Below are 16,044 nucleotides of genomic sequence, written 5' to 3'. Positions count from 1 at the left end.
GAACAACTGTCCCATCTGATTACCCTAACCCATGGGCCACACTTATGCAGAATCCAGGTGATTGTCAACACAGGTACTGCACAGCCAGTACTTGCTAGACATTTCTGCAACTCCCTCAGTGTTGCAGCATGTTACTAGGCAGCCTGCATGACCAGTTTGCAATATGTGTCATCATCTGTCTTGGATGGCCATCTGTTTATCTTCTACATTAATCCTGTCAAATACATCCTCACCACATACGTGACTGTCTGCACTGTTTGCCATGGTATATGCAATGGTAAGGTAAGGCTACATGTCCAACTCCTGCATGCTACATGCTGGGTATGGGATCCATTCCATGGCTTGAAAGATGCATGCAAGTCACGGCTGCCTCTGTTGCAGGTAAGTGGGCACATTTGATGGCCAAATGTCTTGGACAGCAGACCATTTCTTGGTGTGACATTGAGGACCTGTACTTGCTGGAAGGTCCATGCTCATGAAGAGTGCATGCTGTCAGTACCTCAAAAGCTGCTTCCACAATAAGCTATTTGGAGTGCATGCACACATATGCTTCCAGTGTTTGTTAAGGTATTTATTCCCCATATTTGCTGTTCTAACATAGGATTCCATATTACACATTCATTGGTCATGTTAGGACCACATTACAGGTTGTAAGCATTGTGTGATGCAGTATTGTGATATGTCGTTGTGTATATCTGTAACAATTGCCATTGTAATAGTGGTATATACACTGTTGTAGCACTGTGAGACTATTCCCTCCAATAGAACATTGAATATTTTGTCAGAAACACAAATATTCAGTAGTAGGAAGAAAATCACTCGAAAAGAGGGTTTTGAGGATGAAATGATTCTTGGTTCTAACCATCTCAATTCTGGAACATCTTATAGGCAAGGAGGATATAATAAGAACAGAATAGCTTATGTTATGAAGTATTCCAATGATAATGAACAGATCAGGAAAATTATTTCTAAACATTGGAATATTTTAACAGCTACAGAAGAAATTAGAACCCTGGTGGGTATTAAACCATCTTTTGTTTTTCGAACATGCAATAATTTTAAAGAGATATTCTCTAGGAACTTTAACAACATAGAGGTTCATCTTCAACATACAGTCCCAGGCACTTTTCCCTGCAAATCGTGCAACATGTGTAAGTATATTACAACCACACAGATCTATACTCATGCCCAGGGTGTTTTTGAGTTTAAACCCAGGATGCATTATGATTGTAATAGTACCAATTTGATTTACATGGCCAACTGCATATTTTGTCCAGCATTTTATATCGGTCTAATGACTAGAAGATTAAAAGACCGTATTTATAATCATACTTACGATATACGCAAGAAGAAAGAAACTAATGCTCTAGCCAGACACATTGAAGAGAATCCAACACATGAGTTTAAGTTTAGGGTTTTACAAACATTAGAGAAAAGTAATAGAATGGGTGACAATTCCAACCACTTAGCAAAATTAGAGTTGAAATGGATTTTCAAAACAGGAGCACATAGAGATCCCGGCATCAACAATTATATTTCACTGAAACCTATCCTAAGTGAAAGGAATGCATTATTATAGACTACATCGTGGTCTCACATTTCAGTTCCCACATAGTTATGTATTACTTTTCTAGATTTTGTATAGATATATATTAATCAAGTATTCAATGGGTTAATAGAATGCCATTACCTCAATATAAGTATATTCATGATGTAAGTTTATTATTGCTAGTCACAATCAACGTTCATTAATCCATTATTCATACCTATGTAGACTGACTTCCACACTGACAAGGGTTCATAGATATAATACACATATTTTTGATTTTAACTTAGAGGGTTACCATCTTGAGTTCTATGAACATTCTGAATCATAGGCTTGTGATGGAGGCCAACTATGCGGTATGTTTAGTGGCTAGTAGCTGTTGCCCATAATCAACAATCTTTCTCCATCTCATTTGAGATAGTTTTTTTGAACTGATATAGATCCATAGCCACATTAATACATATGTTGGTTCCATCAGTCACCATCATGAGCCTCACGAGTAGTTTGAATTATATTTGACTTAGTCTCACATGATAAACATTAGGATGAGAAAGTGATTAGACTTAGGCTAGGGCACTAGATGTCTTTAACCAGAAAGGAAATACTAAACATCGAAAATGTGTGCAACGTATTTTACAGTAATGATTGCTTGGATCTCATATAGAGCACCTTATCGAGCAATTGATCAAGCTTTATGAATTTATTGCTCTTTTGCTATATGATATATTCGAGGTTTTGAGGCAATTTGGTAACTTACAGCTTTGAATATGGTTGACGGCATCTTTTTGATTACTCATATTTTATTGCCTTCTATTTTCCAATTTGTGTCATCTTATCTAAATGAGAGTTTATGGATCAAATTATTTTATCAGCGTAAAGAATGAAAAATTTCATGATGTATACACTTTCTTGCGCCAGTTCTTATGATACAAATTCTGGCTGACCGGCGCTCACACATCAGTTGAAAAAGTTTAACTGGAGATTAGATTATTTGCAATGGTGTTGTCTAATGTTGCTATAGCACTACAGTGGGTTGTTAAAATTCATAAGTGTTTTAATTTGCCAAGCGCACTGTGGATGCAAATATGTGAGACACCTCAGAATTTTATCACTTAAAGTAAAATTGACATTTTTAGATTTTATTTCAGCTTGTATTTTTATGTAGATTCTTATTAAAATCATTCACACTTCATAGGACTTCCAACAATTCATTGGAAGCCATGAAGGGCAAAATTCAACACTAAGTATTAATAACATGGATTTTTGCGGAGATGTTTCCTTTAAGGAAAAACTTAATGACAGAGCTGCCCGCTTTCTATTAAGCACTATTTAGGCAAGCAAGCAGAGCAAGTTTGCTTTAAAGAGTACTTTAGATGTTTCTGTCACCTTTCAAACTTCTCGCATTAGTAAGAGAATAAGATTTTTAAAGTATTAATATGAATATTCTGAGCACAATCAATTCTAGGTTTACGAAGTAAGAAATGTTTAACAAACTCGGATTTTAATAATTTGTTTTTATTGACTCATTCACCAGAGTGCGAGCTTTGGTTTACACTCATACAATATTAAATGAGATGTTATGCATCAGTGTTTGAAGAACAGGGCATAGATTAATTGACAATCGTCCTTAATTGGAAATGTGTTTGCATTGGCTATTGTTTAGTATAAAAAACACGTAACATTTGTTATTAAATGTGATCTGAAGAAGCGTGCACCTTGCACGCGAAAGCGCTTATCTTTTTATTCTTCATGCTGATTTGAAATAAAGAAGATTTTATACTTCTCGTGGTGTGTCCTAAGGTATTTTGTTTGGATACTACATGTTGTAGCACTGTATAAGGGTGATGTTTCAGACATGTCCCTACTGTAGGCTATTTGTCCCACCATTATGTTCATCTCTGTGCACATGTCTTGCAATGACAGGTTGTTAGTTATATTGCAGGACTCTTACATACCCTTCAGATATGCCACCATGGTGACCACTGTGATGCAGTGCAGTTAACAGCAACAATAAATGAAAATGTACAGCATGCATTATGGGTAGGTGTGTTAAATGTGTGCATGGAATATACCATAGCCATAACATGGCCAGTGTATTGGCAAACCTGAACAAACACCATACTCACCAGCTACAGGCTGCTGCCCTGGAGGTATACCAGAGGGACCTACATAGTTGTGTGAGAGATGTGATGTCAGTAGCCACACCTGTGGCATTGGTACAGGGTGGGAGCAACACTACAGTACATCAACAGTACAAATACATAATACTACAGATTGTGCACATCTGTTTATTACTACAACACAGCAACAGACTATATATATTTCAGCTCACATATGCATGATTAAACTCTACAGATGCAGAGGGATACACAACAATGGTCTACTGATGTGCCCTGTGGCCTTACCTGCATGCTCCTCATCCATTGTGTCGGTAACACCCACCTCCACAATGCTCTCCACCGGATCATGTGTTTGCGGGCTGGCAGGTGCCCCAAGGATGGTGAGGAGCTCCTCGGCATGTGTCAGGGGTCTGGATGGCATGACCCCCCCGTGGCTAGCTGGTCCCTCCTAACCGCAGCAGCACACTGACAGGCATGGCAGAGTAGGTGAATGCACCAGTGTCGGACCTGCTCATAACTGCGGTTACGCAGTCCAACATCATTTACCCTGTGGACAAGATCATTCCATGGGGCAGTCCTCTCCTGCAGATCATGGGCTGTACTTCCAAACAGGGTGTGGTAGTGCTGCATCAGGTGTTGAATGATCATCTCAGTTTCCTGGGGGGTGCATATTGGTAATCTCTCCCGTGACATGGCGCCTGAAAGGCATAAAGGGGGAAAAAGCTCTGAGGATCTCATACTGCAAGGATATAATAGTTGTTAAAACACATCTCTATTCCCCCCCAACATATCTGCAACAACAATCTGATCACGTATGTTTACAGCAAACCTACTGTTGGGACATATATCGTATTATACAACAATTTGTACAATGTGTTTGCAGTCATGTTCCATGTTGAAACACTAATATTGGTGGCTTGTTACGAACAATGTCACCTGCATGCCATTGTAAGAGCCACTATGGTTCCATATATGCATGGGTTCTGTTTGCAACGTGACTGCTGCAAATCTGGTGTTTTGTGTTAATAGGGATATCTATGCATGCTGTTAGACATAATACTGGAATGTGTGGACTATTACTACCCACATATGTTCTAAATCTGTGACACACTAGCATGTTTGGGAAGACAGTTCCTAGCAGAACCACATCCCCCACCTCATCTGGCCATGTTAGCAGACCACATCACATCTGGAACCCAGAACAAGACCTCATCATCTGCTGGTCCTGCACTAACTTCAGGTGGAACCACCTCAGGGGATGGTGTTAGCCCCCCTAGGAGCACACACAAACAGGATCCTGTCACCTGAAGTCAGATCCAGGGTCTGGTGCATAGGGAGCTCCACCAGAGACTTGGGAATGTGCTACACCACCTTGAGGCCCTCAGTACACAGTCAGAGGGTCTGCATGCTCCTCCTGCTCAGCCCCCAGCCCAGGCACTTTCAGGTCCATGAAGATGCAGTTGTGACTGCCCATGGGTGGGGACCTTGGTCCCATTGTTTCCATATGGGGACTCATGGGCTTCCACATTCCAAACACCACTCCCCATCCAAGGTTTTTACCCACCACATGTGTCATATACTGCCCCTGTATGCGGTCTTGTCTGTCTTCCAACCCAACCTACCACCCCAAATATATCTACTATCCTTCCCCAAAATACCATTCCCACCTTCACAAACAAGGGCAATGTGTTCCCAACATGGATTTCACACCAGACATAACTGTCCATTTTGCACCCATCTACTACTGTATGTATGTATGCATATATATATATATATATATATTTATATATATATATATATATATATATATATGTGGAACTCGAAACCGAAATTGTGAGATCGTGGAACAGTGAAGCTGGGAATATTTGCCCTTTCCTCACTGTAGTGCGATCTTGGAGTTGGAATATATATTTAGCGGGGGGTGTGGGGGGCACAGCCCCCCACAATTGCAGTTTTGAATTTTTGGATTTTCACTCATGTAGTCGTTCGGTTAGATAAACTTTCATTTATCTAATACAGACCCTATATATATATATATATATATATATATATATATATATATATATATATATATTGGGCCGGATTCACAAAACCTCCGTGTAAGACTTAATATGTCTTACTCGGAGGCTGCAGTTGAATGGTATGACATCAGCATGCCATGCATATTCATGAGGGCATGCTGAATCATACCCTAGGCTAACACGGTCCGTGTAGGAAAGTAGGGGGCATGTCCGAATGCAGAGTACTGCAAAGGGACATGCCCCCAGAAGAGTCAGAGGCCTGAAAGTAAACACCCATGAGCGAGTCCTTAGAAATGTCAAGGAACACAACACCACACATCCCCACAGACTATACCCTACTGAAAATGTGTAAAACGTAAAAATAGAAATTTCATTTTTTTTTTATAATTTCAAAAACGTTTGCCCGCATTTACGCTCATTTGCACAGGTATGCCCTTCACTCAGCCACAGTTAGCAGACATTGAAAAGCATATAAGATCTACATATGCAAATTAAGCCAAGTAGCAATAGCGTAGTGGTAGAGACGTTGGCCAAAGAGGAGGTAGTCACAGTTCGAGCCCCCACAACATCATTCACCATTTTTATTTAAATAAGTATAAAACAATCCCCTGACACATATATATATATATATATATATATATATATATATATATATATATATAAAAAACTATAAGTTAAGTAAAATGTAATGAAATGGGCCATGTATTTGTGAAGAAATCCGACAGAATAATTTATAAAAAAAGGATTATAATTACCCATAGCTGAGCAATGCTTTAGCAAGCTGAATATGAGTGCCCGTAGGTGAGCAGCACTTTAACAAGCTGCATATGAGTGCCCGTAGGTGAGCAGCGCTTTAACAAGCTGCATATGAGTGCCTGGAGGTGAGCAGCGCTTTAACAAGCTTAATATGAGTGCCCGTAACTCAGCAGCTCTTCACCCAGTGTAATATGAGTGCTCATAACTAAATAACGTGTTACCCAGCGTAAGCTGTTTGCGCAGAGCTGCGCAGCGCGCCAACCAGCTTACCAGCGGGCAATATTGGGCAAGCTGTATCAAAGCCGCCTTTACATAGACACACCTCCTAGCCTGTCTAGACAGTAGTAAAATAAAAAAAGCAATGCCAAGGGTCAAACCCGGGATACTGTGCACCATAGTCAAAGTACTGAACCACTAAGCCATGACAGTTGTACTGAGAAGTACAGTATTAGCATATATATAGGAATGAATGAAAATAGAACCATGACAAAGCAGGTTTGCTTTAAGCTGATAAATATCCAAAATGGCCAATCAGAGATAAGTGCGGGTAAACCGGCATATATAAGCCCCATAGGCAGGAATACACACCATAACTGATTGTGGTACCCATTTGCAGTCAGGATGGCAGGTGCAGGAGAGGGAAATCATTTTAGAGCACAAAGGTGGGGTGTTGAGGAGTCAAAATATATGGTTTGGCTCCTAGTCCATGATCATGAAGCACAACTCATGCAGGGCCAGGTTCAATGGGAAGTGTACAAGGCAGAGTCATGGAACCGGTTGGCACATGATCTCACCAGTGCCACAGGCATTCCGAGGACTGGTGAACAGGTCCGTCACCACCATGCGGACCTGAAGCAACGTAAGGAGGACCAACTGAACAGTTGGATCCAGGAGGCCCGCCAAATGCCCAATGCCCCACTACTGCGTAAGTATCCATGTAATTACGTATGTAAGAAATGCTATCCTAGCATATAGTATAGAGAGGTATGTTCCAATATTCCTTAATTTATATTACAGCTGCAGGTGTCCGTTCCACGAATTGGTGAGCCTATGCTGATAGGCTGCTGAGGTTGTGCCACCAGGCAGGTTAGTAATTATTTAGCTGGTATTGTTATAGAATATAAGTGAGACAGATTGTAAAATAGTTCATTGTTGTAACCCAGTAATAAAGGTGAAATAAGCCTAAAATAAAGATTGTGCTAGTATTGTGAGATTAGATAAGTGATGCAGCCTGGAAAATAGTGTATTGCAATCCAGTAATAAAGATTAAGCAAGTCTCAAATAGAGTTTCCACCTGTATTGTAATATCAGATAACTGCTTCAGCCTGAAAATGAGTGGTAATCAATCAACAAAGGATAGACAAGTGTCGAATACATCCTTGTAAATTCTGCCATATGAAATAAGTGAGTCAGCTGGAAAGGATTGTTGTAACCCAGTAATAAATGTTAATAAAGCCTAATAAGTCTGGAATAAAGGTATACTGCAGTCACTACATAATGAAATGAATGAGACAGCCACAACCAAAGAGTGTAATGTCTTAAATAAAGTACAGAACCTGGACTGTGTCTGTCCTACAATTTGGATATGTTGCCGTACCCTTGCATTATGGAGATAGTATGGTTGTATGAAATGCTGAACATCCACAGTTGTCTAGACCCATATAAATCAAATGTAGCAGGATGCTGTACCTGAACACAGCCAGATATGAACATATATGAATAAAAATGGAATGTATATTAATGTAGCAGTAACATCCCCTTCACCAACATTCCTAAGGTTACATACAGGAAACTGTACTAATACATGTAGGGGATATATATCTGCATCTACTAGGAATGTACGGTATATGTATAGGTAGTGTACGTTGTTAATGTAATATTTCTCCTCCCTACCCTATTTTCAGAAATTATGCCATTACACACCAAAATGGGTATGTGTATTCACAATTAATTCCCATGGACATTTGTCCTGTTGGTTCATACATATCTACATGTACGCTGATGCATGTGCCCTGTTCACATATCCAAACCTGATGGCCTGTTGCCACCAATTAACCTTGAATGCTGTTGGAATGTGCACTGTTGTTCTAAATATGCATGTGTTATGCTTGCTGCTCAATGTTCAGAATTCATGGGTGTTTGGTTAATGGGAATACGGATGCATGCTGTTACAACTAATTTTGAATGGTGTTGTTTGTTACTAATCCAAAATGCCATAAAATAAAGCTAAACATAGGACAACAGGGAAGGTGGGTTCCAGCGGACCCACCTCTCCCACCTCAGCTGGCAAGTGCACCTGGCACCAGTGCCCAGGCCGGGACCTCCTCCTCCGGTGGCCCTGTGCCACCTTCAGGTGGAAGCACTGCAGGGGATGGGGCTCATCCCCCCTCTGCAAGTGTGGCCAGAGGAGAGCCTCCACTCACCCTCCATAGGGTCCGGTCTGTGGTGCATAGTGAGATCAGGTGTTCTGTGACTGATCCCCTACACCAGCTTGAGGCGAGAGTGGTGCAACTCATGGGTGTGCCTGCCCGTCCTATCCAGCCCCCAGCACAGCCCCAGCTTGGGCTGTGAAGGCGCAGTGGTAACTGCCCATGGGTGGGGATCTCATTTCTTCTGTTGCCATCTGTGGGCTCATGGGCTCACAATATCCAAACATCCGTCCCCGAAAATTGTGTTTCCCCCCCACATGTCATACTCTGCCCCTGTATGCATCTTGTTTGTCTTGTCTGTTAACCTCCCCAACCTACCTTCCCAAATATACCTACTTCCTGTACCTCACATTCCACTCTCACCTGAAAAAAAAATAAAAAAAGGGCACTCTGTTCCCACAAAAAAATTATGGCCCATACATAGCTTCCCAATTCTCACACATGTCCGCTGGACATGTAAACTGATAATTCTAATTGGCAGTACAACATATTTTGTTGTCCTCACCCCTCTCTCACGGGTGGAAGGTTTCAAATTTCACACCAAATTTCAAACATATGCACAGCTGTTGCTGATAAAGAAATGGGCAGCTATGGACCTTCACTGCACCCATCCTGCACATCCCGAGCTGGTTTCCCTACTGTCTTTCCCTCTTTGTGCCCCCTTTTTCATCACTTTCCTATTTTCCCATTTTCTTTTCTTTAAAAGAAATTAGCGCAGGTGTTAGCGGGAGTAAGCACTTTTAAGCAGTGGTCAGCGAGTGTGCGCTTGTGTGTGCTTAGCTAAGCATAGATAAGTGTAGCTAAGCATCGCACAAACCTGCGCAAACCTGCTTACAACTGCTTAAAAGTGCCTTAGTCACTCTGTATGACAAGGCCTGTAGTCTGCTCATCAGCAAAATAAAATACCCCTCTAAGTCTCGAACCCCGGACCTTGGAAATACTAGCCTGCATGAATTACCACTGAGCCACAGCAAATATACAAGAACTTGGTGCTGAAGGAAATATATCATGAAATACAAGGAGTGAATGTAAAGGGAAAATAGGAAGGCCATTACACAAAGCTTGTTCTGTGTATCTTTACTGGCAATTCTTGTAGAATTGCATTACATTAGTGTAAGAAGAGAAACAGCCACGTTAGTAGGTAATAATGTTACAGTAGCACCTTACAAACCCCACACAGTATCAGAGCAGGATAAACACTGTCATATTTGAATAGGTAAGAGGCCAGACCTCCCAACTGTGACTGATTTACAGGGTTGTCCCTGATTTGCAAACAACTGTTACCTGTGCCCCACTGACTCCCTGTGAAATGTACTAACAGTAGGCAGAAAGGTGGGGAATCTCACGTAATGGTAACTGTCAATAAGTTAAAGTAGACACTACTTGCATGTCAGAAATGGTGTAGTAATACATATGCTCAAAATACCCCACAGTCACAACTGCAGAATATCTGAACTATATCACGGGTGTATCCCACTGATATGTACCTTTCCCTGAGGCTGGTCAAATATATACCTGAGAGTATCTGAGACCTGCAAGTGTCAGAAACACACAGGAATATCAGCCTGTCTGCCATTACATACTCTGCGAATAGCTGTAGAATTACTTCCACAAGCATGCCCTTACGTAGGAGAACAACACAGAAATATCAAGGGATGTAGCCATCTAACATACTAATGACAGTATAGCAGTTCACAAGCACTACATGTGCCTGATATTCATAATTGTTAGTACAATATACTTAGTTGTCCTCACCCCTCTCTCAGGGGTGGAAGGTTTCAAATGTCACAGCAAATGTCAAACATATGTACAGCTATTGCAGTTAAAGAAATGTGCAGCTACGGACCTTCCCTACACCCAGCCTGCACGTCCCTAGGTGTCCCCACTGACTTTCTGCTTCCTGCTTACAACTGTTTAAAAGTGCCTTATTCACTCTGTATGACAAGGCCCTAGTACTGCTCAGCAGCAAAATAAAATAGCCCTGTAAGTGTCAAACCCAAGACCTTGGGCTCACCAGACTGCATGAAGTGCCACCGAGCCACAGCCAACATATAAGAGCTTAGTGCTGAAAGAAATATATCATGCATTACAAGGAATGAATGTAAATGGAAAAATAGGAAAGCCATAGCAACACATTCCAGTAAAGACAAATATCAGGTATTCAAGGAGTGAATGTAAATGGAAAATACAAAAGCCATAGCAACACATTGCAAGAACTACTGTTGTATGCCAGTTAATCCTCAAATCCCACAGGTAAGTACATACTGCCATGTAAACAGTGTTAGCATTAGCAGGTGTCAGTTAACATACACACTGAGAAGAGTGAACTGGAAGAAGCAACAGTCAGGTTTCAGTACAACATGCATTTCAGTGGCTACAACACAGCGTTAGATATGAGAGATATACCAACCTTCTGACTCACACAACAGTGTCCACAGCAAACCAGCATGGTCCCCACCTTGCAAAACTGAAAGGCCTACGCCTACCTAACCTATCATTTTATAACAGTGTCCTGAAATCACAGTGAGAACTGCAATTTCCACACAGCAGGCTGCATGCAATTACTAAATGCTGGCCACCAATTGGTGCATAGGCCATCACATGCACATGTGCAGATACCTACAAAAGCAGCCTGTACTGCCAATCCACACATGCAATAATATCATTGCAGCAACTGGAGGGAGAGAGAGAGACAGAGAGAGAGGGAGAGAGAGAGAGAGAGAGGGACAGATACAGACAGATAGAGATAGAGACCAAAAAAAATAAAAAGCAAGCCAGCCAGCAAGCAAGCCAGCAAGCAAGCCAGCAAGCCAGCAAGCAAGCCAGCAAGCCAGCAGAAAAAAGCTGTCAGAGACAAAGGTAATGTAAACTACATAATCTAATAATCTACATACTGTGAACCCTCCATATGTGTTAGCAGTCTGTATCTATATGTATATGCAGATGTGCATAGGGCAAGGGACATGCTGCAACTGTTAGTGAAGGCTGGACATACATATGTAGTTGAAGGTTGGTATGTGCACATATCAATGTAGGTTGTAGTGTCTGGCATTGAAAACAGCATGCAGTGCTGGTATATCTCATGTGGTGGTGAACTTCTGTGGGACTGAGCCAGTGAGGCCTGCTACAGCTATACGGCCTGAGGACAGCATAATGCGTTATGCACAACACTGTGCAATATCATTACAGAATGGTATGTCTCACAACTGTTTCAGAAGTGGTATTACCACCATGAAAGGTGGGCAGTCTATGTGCCTACATGTGCATGTATATGTACAGCAATGGATGTTTAGAAGTGTGTGTGTGTATATATATATATATATATATATATATATATATATATATATATATATATATATATATATATATATATATATATATATATATATATATATATATATATATATATACATATATATATATATATATATATATATATATATATATATATATATATATATATATATATATATATATATATATATATATATATATATATATATATATATATATATATATATATATATATATATATATATATATATATATATATATATATATATATATATATATATATATATATAGTTAGAGAGAAATTATGTACAGATAGTAATATATAGATAGATAGATATAATATGTATATAATATATATATAATAATAGATGAATATATATGTAGATACATACATATATACAGATAGATATGAATGTCTATAGATATGTATATATATATATATATATATATATATATATATATATATATATATATGTATATATTTATTTATGTATATAGTTGTGTGTATATATATATATATATATATATATATATATATATATATATATATATATATATATATGTATATATATATGTATATATATAGAGATATATATATATATATATATATATATATATATATATATATATATATATATATATATTTATATGTAAATGTATATGTATATATATATATATAAAGAGAGAGTGAGAGAGGTGGACATGGGGGCAGATGTTCTGCAACAAGTGCCTGGTGACCAAGGCATGGACTGAACACCAGTGTTGATACTGCAGTACCATACCCCATTCCAAAACATGTTACCCACTAACTACCACTTAGGTGGTTGCCCACCTCCCACTGGAGGTGTCAGAAGGGAACATGGGACACAGGTGTACAATAGCCTCCCCTTTGATATCTACAATGGCACACTAGTCTTGTAATCCCTGTACATGGTACGTGTCATCACAAAAGGTGTGTCAGCTAGGGAAATGTAAGTCAGTGTACCCCTCTACACCTCACAATGTCCTATGCAGTATGTACCTCCCATGAGAACTACAGCAAGTGGAAAGGCCACAGGCATACCTAACAAAGACTGATAATGCCCTCAAACACATTCCCTATGCAGACTGACTCTCAAAACCACAGCTAGAGTGCCTTATATACTTCCTACACAGAGGTTACCACTGCTGGACATACACAGTTATGTTACACCCATACCAGTTGGCCAACCACCATGGCAACACCTCACAATCCGTCCAGCCTACATGACCTAGGGCCCTAATCCTTGTCACCGCACTAAACAGCACATGCTGGAGGTACAAGTTTCTATACACAAATATGCCATACCCTGGAGTAAACCACACAGCATTTACAAACAAGGCTCCTTATTAGTAGATGTCATACATACCCCTGATGAATGTTATGGAGATAGGTAATATGCGCTGTGAGTCACCTCTGTGTAACCATTACACAGGAGCAAGTAAAATCACATTACATGTGTCCCAAAGGGCAGGGTAGCATATGGCTAGGCTGCCCTAGGCCCAGGGCCAATAGCATAGTACCTACCTATGACACAATGCACACACACATGTACTCAGTGCAATACCAGCTATGTGACATTGAATGAGTGTGACATTGATTGTGTGCAAGGTCTGTAAAGGTGTGATAGCTTAGTGTGAGTTTGTTTCTGTCATGGTAGTTGGTGTGCGTGGTGTGAGGCCAGTGACAGATGTGTCAGTTATCGGGATGCAAACATAGTAGATTGGCATATGTTGTGCCGTACTTCCCTGTGTATGACTGCGGTGTCCCATCGTTGGCAGAAGCAATACATGTATGCTCAGTAAGTGGTACTGCTGTTGAATCCAGTTCACATATGAACTGTTGTACTACCTGATGTTGTAGGCCTAAACACTACAGTATGGTGTATGTTCACATTCCCTGGTAACACTGTCTGGTGTGTTTCCTGTAGTCTGCACAGATTACATACCTTATCCATAGGTATCTGTACGTAGGGGCACACAGTACTATAAGGTACACAGTTAATGCTCATCTGTGTTGTCATACATTTGTGTGTTGTATGTATGTGTAATGTGTGTGTAATGATGCCTGCATCATGGCCACAATCACATGTGTGTTACAGGGTATGTGTGTGTACCTGCCAGCATGTATACTCTGTGACAGCAGTATGCTGGCTATAGTAACAACTGTGCACATATGTCAGGTAGGGGTATGGCATCAAAGACTAGGGTGGATTACTATTGAAACTGTAAATGTGCATTGCATTCATTGCACAGGATGACAATATTCATCCATTAGCTTGATACATACCCCCAGTGTGAGGTTGTGCATTGTATCCCGCACAGTGTGCCGCGTGCTTATGTATACTAGTTTGTTGTATGGTGTGTGGCAGGCACTGTCAGACAGTTGTGGGCTGAGCACTGATATGTGGTATCGAACATGTGTATCCCCTGATAGACAGACAGATGCTATATATGGCAGTTAAGTGATATCAGTACATTAGAATATTAAGTGTGCCACATGTCTTGCTCACATATTTTTCTTTTCCTTCCAGGGTGATGGTGCATCAGCGAAACCCACAGTAGCAGAGGATCAGCAGATCCACCAGAGCCTGGTGCAGAATTACTGTGTGCTGTTTTCCAGGACCAGCCAGAACCAGCATGAGAGGGCTGCACTGTGGCAAGATCTTGTCCGTCGGGTAAATGACATAGGCATGCATAACAGGACATATGAGCAGGTATGCCATCACTGCAGTGATTTAATTAGACATGTCCGGCAGCATGCGTCTGATATCCACAGACAACAGCTTGCCACAGGCGGTGGGGTACCTATCCACCCCCCCTCACCAGTGTGGAGGAGCACCTCCTAAGTGTTGTGGCTCCAGGCCAACAACAGCAACATCCACAAACATGTGTGATCATGGAGGCCGGAGCCACCCAGCATGTTGAAATGGAGCGTGCAGGTAACATGCCATATCTGTAGTTGACTGTTCTCTGTACTGGTAGTTTATGCGTGTGAGATGTGTACTGTTTGTGTAGCTGTTAACCTGCCTATTCTTCTGCAAGATTGATATTCTGAGCATAATCTGTACACCTGTGAAAGCCACCTGTTGTACTACTGTACTTTATCATACTCACAGTATCAATGGCACAATTGTGGCCACTGGCAATCACTCTCATATTTTTGCAGGTCCCTCTGGAGTGACAGCAAGGCAGCCAATCCATGCTGGTGAGTGTGTAACAACAATACTATTGCTAATGACATGTGCATGTCATATGGAGGTGTAGTCTGTGCACATGTAACACACCTATGCATAATGCACGCTGTGCATGTTTGCTGTGAGACTATGAATATTCCATTATTCTCAATAGCTGCCTCACTCACATGCCATACACAGAGCATGACACACATGTGTGGCAACACAGTACTGGACATTGTATAGGCATACCTGATACACATGTACACAACACACACATGTTTGGCATACACACTACACCTTAGCCTGCTACACATGTCCAATTATGACACCTGCTGTATGGCCACCCTTCAGTATCCCACTTATCATCTATGCAGCACACATAATATACCTGAGGGGTAGAGGCCTATCATGTTTTTCTGCAACAGTCTTGAAGAAATAATACATTCATGTTAGGCAATGCTCACTATTGGCCACCTTACAAACCCATGTAACAAGTGGCTGTGTAATTGCGGATGTAGTCATGTTACTGCACGTCATGTACAGCATGCTAGCTGCCTGTCTGGCACACATTATTATTGTTGACTGACCACAAGAAGCATGTTGATCATGGCTCACGTTACTACACCTCATCCAGTTCCGCCGACCACAAAAGTACACATTGTAGTCATTGCGTAGCACCGT

The sequence above is a fragment of the Protopterus annectens genome, chromosome 13.part0 (assembly GCF_019279795.1).
Source record: "Protopterus annectens isolate FY-2018-M chromosome 13.part0, PAN1.0, whole genome shotgun sequence".
Classification (NCBI taxonomy): Eukaryota; Metazoa; Chordata; order Ceratodontiformes; family Protopteridae; genus Protopterus; species Protopterus annectens.
This window is presented reverse-complemented; position numbering follows the sequence as displayed.